The 4,592-nt window shown below is 41.5% G+C and overlaps 1 pseudogene; it reads left to right on the forward strand.

Annotated features, from left to right (window-relative positions):
• The window catches only part of LOC112080372 (A-type potassium channel modulatory protein DPP6-like), a 142,952-nt pseudogene that overhangs the window by 93,762 nt on the left and 44,598 nt on the right, over window positions 1–4,592 (forward strand).

Consider the following 4,592-nt stretch of genomic DNA (forward strand, 5'->3'; position numbering starts at 1 on the left):
TTGACTCATTGAGGCAATTGGAGGTGTACCTGTGGATGTATTTCAAGGCCTACCTTCAACTCAGTGCTCTTTGCTTGACACATGGGAAAATCAAGGAAATCTGCCAATCAGAAAACAATTTATAGACCTCCACAAGTCTGGTTCATCCTTGGGAACACTTTCCAAATGCCTGAAGAGGTACCAAATTCATCTGTACACAAAGACGCAAGTATAAACACCAATGGGACCACGCAGCCTCATACCGCTCAGGAAGGAGACGCGTTCTTTGGTGTGAGAAAGTGCAAATCCAATCCCAGAACAACAGCAAAGGACTTTGTGAAGATGCTGGAAGGAAAACAGGAAAAAGTATCTATATCCATAGTAAATCGAGTTCTATATCGAAACCTGAAGGGCCGCCTCAGCAAGGAAGAAGCCACTGCTCCAAACCGCCATAAAAAAGCCAGACTACGGTTTGCTATGCAATGGGGAAAAGAATGTACCTTTTTTTTGGAGTGGACCTGATGACATTTCACATTCTTAAAATAAAGTGGTGATCCTAACTGACCTAAGACAGGGAATTTTTACTAAGATTAAATGTCAGGAATTGTGAAAAAACTGAGTTTAAATGTATTTGGCTAAMGTGTATGTAAACTTCCGACTTCAACTGTAGGTCATTCACAGTGATTTAAAACGCTAATAAAAGTAGGCCWACTACTGAAATGGATAAATGGGTCTGTCAACTGAGCCAGAAATTCACATAAAATAATTTGCCTCTAAAATGGCCAACGTTGGAATAATATTCACATTTATTTTACATGAATGTGCAGGTAACTGACAAAATAATAGAAACACTTGAGGTATACAAAGTATATTGAAAGCAGGTGCTTCCACACAGGTGTGTTCCCTGAGTTAATTAAGAAATMTAACATCCCATCATGCTTAGMGTTGTCACGCCCTGACCTTAGAGAGCCTTTTTTATTCTCTATTTGGTTATGTCAGGGTGTGACTTGGGTGGGCAAATCTATGTGTTCTATTTCTTTGTTGGCCGGGMATGGTTCCRAATCAGAGGCAGCTGTCTATCGTTGTCTCTGATTGGGGATCATACTTAGGCAGCCTGTTTTCCACCTGAGTTTGTGGGATCTTGTTTTTGTACAGTTACTGTGTAGCCTGTAGAACGTTACGTTCATTTATCTTTTTTTTTTGGTGTTCATCTAAATAAAGAAAGATGTACGCTTACCACGCTGCACTTGGTCTCATTCCAACGACGGACGTAACAAGGGTCATGTATAAAAATGCCCAGTTGCCCATTATTTTCGSTACCATGGCTAGAAGAAGAGATCTCAGTGACGTTAAAAGAAGGGTTTCAAAAGAGCATAGGGAGTTTAATTTAAAGTGTGTGTGTGTGTGTCTCTCAGTCACCAGATCTCAACCCAATTTAACAGTTATGGGAGATGCTGGAGCGGCGCCAGAGTCAGCGTTTTCRACCACCATCAACAAAAAAAGAAATTATGCAATTTCTCGTGGAAGAATGGTGTCGTGTCACATTCCTCCAATAGAATGGAGTTACAGACACTTGTAGAATTTATGCCAAGTTCTGTTCTGGCATCTCTGGCAACTGCCTTGTTCAGGGGCAGAACAACAGATTTTTTTTACCTTGTCAGCTCAGGTATTCGATCTAGCAACCTTTCGSTTACTGTCCCAACACTCTAACCACTAGGCTACCTGCCGCCGAGGATACTAATACACTTTATTCCATTATTCCTAATGCATCCATTCTGATAGTTTTGTGAGCGGAACTGTCATGACTGAGCAAATATTTGGACTAGAGCAGGAAAAGGTTTTCAAAACAGAATACAAAAGCCAACAAACTTGAAGTTAATTTAATAGAAAAACACACTACCACAAAATCCAAATAAATGTCCATTATGTCTAGCAATATGAAGTCCTTCCAGTATCAGTAGCATCAACACTTTATTGCTGTGGCGAATAGTAAGTAAGGGAGATGAGATGGCTATTCAATCAACCTTTATTTGAAGGGTAAAAACATTGGAGAGAGCAGCAAGGARCTTTTCTTTGCACTTCTCTTGGTAGAGGGGTTTATCCGAACAGGACACAGTGAGACTGAGGAATCGGCTCTGGTCTAGAGGACAACACTACCASTGTCACACTACTGAGCAGAGCTGAGTGGAGCAGAGCTGAGTGGAACCAAGCCAAGCTGTACTGTCCTTGCCTTTTTATGCATCCACCATAGCAACCAAATACCTGAGCCAGCACAATATGGTTTGGGTCGGCACAATAATGTGAAAATGGTCTACCACTTGGACCTTCCCACTCGGCAGACGCTGGTTGAATCAACATTGTTTCCACGTCATATTAATGAAAATACGTTAAACCAATCTGGAATAGACGTTGAATTGATGTCTGTGCTKAGTGGGATCACACTGTATGTACCCACACCTTACAGCTACTGTATATGCTGCAGAGGTAACAGGATGCGAGCAAGGCCTGCTCCAATTGTACCTTGGTGCCCCCCTAAAAGATATCTGCTCCCAGTCTGGTGTGGAAGGCTGGCCCCTCATGGCCCCACTATGGCCGGAGGTTAGAATGCCTGATCCAGCACTGTAAGTACTGTTTGAAACAGCTGGATGCGTATTCCACAATGTAATGCTCTCTCTTCTGTCCTTTTTATTATTTCCAGACAYTGTACTGCTGTATCGAACACGAGAAGGGGACGTGGTCAAACTCAACATCGAAACACAGGAGAGGATAATTTTGGTGGAGAACAGGAAGTTTGTGAGTATTAGCTAATTTTATTCCCGAACATGTATAAGTAGGTGATATGGTATTGAAAAATGTATYATGACCTTTTGTAATAAATATGACTCAAACATGCTTCTTTGATATCCAGGAAATGTTCAAAGCCACCAAGTACCACATATCTCCAGACCTGGAACATGTGTTGTTGGCCTACAACGTGGTCCCAGTAAGTAGAAAGGACCACACTTCTTCTTTGGTCTCAGATACAGAGTTTATGGGTTGTTTCTGCCATGTGAGACTGGATGCTGAAGTTGTGTTTGTCTCTGCAGGTCTACCAGCACTCCTACATGGCCTTCTACATCATCTGTAGTCTCATCACCCCGTAAGTCTGTCTGTCTGTTTCTCTCCTTTCTTTCTTTCTTTCTTTCTTTCGTTATTTCTTTCTTTCTTTCTTTCTTTCACTCTCTTAGACTCTCTCATCTTATTTTTGTTTAAGTATTAGATGAAACAGGAAACTGTTGAACGTTTTCGGGGACAGCTTGACCTGCTACATAAGTGCTTAGTGTCGGTGGTCACATCTGTGCACCTGGTTGGTTGTGCTGCCAACTGGTGGATGAAGTTAAAACCCCATCCCTAATATCAGCCAATGTAATGGTCTCTACCCAGCAAACCAAAATTGGGTTCCCAGAACATTTGTTAGGTCACGGCAAATGTTCTCTTAACACAAAAATTGTCCAGTCGTGGTGATGATTATAGAGTGTTTGCATAAAACATCTGCCAGACGTTGCAAGAACATTCCTAAAACACATTTAATCTGTTCCCAAAACACAAAAACTGTCCAGTTGTGCAGATGATTCAACCAATGTTTATTTTAGGGTACCAAAAACACTCACCTGGGGCCTCATTTATAAATGTTGCATACAGACAAAATATGCCCCAAAACGCTACTGGATTTTTCTTGCTCAACAGTTTCTAGTGTGTATCAAGGATYGTCCACCACTGAAAGGACATCCAGCCAACATAGAACCTATCTCTTGTGATGTAACCACACTGTTCCCACGACCTAATTCAATGTTCTGGGAGCCTTTAAAGAACTCTAGAAGCTTCTGATAGGCTAATTGACATCATTTGAGTCAATTGGAGGTGTACCTGTGGATGTATTTCAAGGCCTACCTTCAAACTCAGTACCACTTTGCTTGACATCATGGGAAAATCAAAAGAAATCTGCCAAGACCTCAGAAAYYAATTWGTCCTTGGGAGCAATTTCRAAARGCCTGAAGGTACCACGTTAATCTTTACAAGCAATAGTATGCAAGTATAAACACCATGGGACCACGCAGCCGTCATACCGCTCAGGAAGGAGATGTGTTCTGTCTCCTAGAGATGAAGAGAAGAATAGCTTGGTCCAAATGGGGTCTTTCCCAAAAATGGGACAATTTGGGGAAAAAACCCCCAAGCCCCCATACTTCCAAAGTTGTGGCAAAATAGCATAAGGACAACAAAGTCAAGATTTTGGAGTGGCCATCACAAAGGCTTGACCTACATCCTATAGACATGTGTGGGCAGAACTGAAAAAGCCTGTACAGAGCCAAGGAGGCCTACAAACCTGACTCAGTTACACCAGCTCTGTCAGGAGAATGGGCCAAATTCACCCAACTTATAGTGAAGCTTGTTGAAGGCTAATCGAAACATTTGACCCAAGTTAAACAATTTAAAGGCAATGCTACCAAATACTAATTGAGTGTATGTAAACTTCTGACCCACTGGGAATGTGATGAAGAAATGAAAGCTGAAATAAATAATTCTCTCTACTATTATTTCTGAAATTTCACATTCTTAAAATAAAGTGGGTTGAT

This window comes from Salvelinus sp. IW2-2015, unplaced genomic scaffold (genome assembly GCF_002910315.2).
Source record: "Salvelinus sp. IW2-2015 unplaced genomic scaffold, ASM291031v2 Un_scaffold16294, whole genome shotgun sequence".
Lineage (NCBI taxonomy): Eukaryota > Metazoa > Chordata > Actinopteri > Salmoniformes > Salmonidae > Salvelinus > Salvelinus sp. IW2-2015.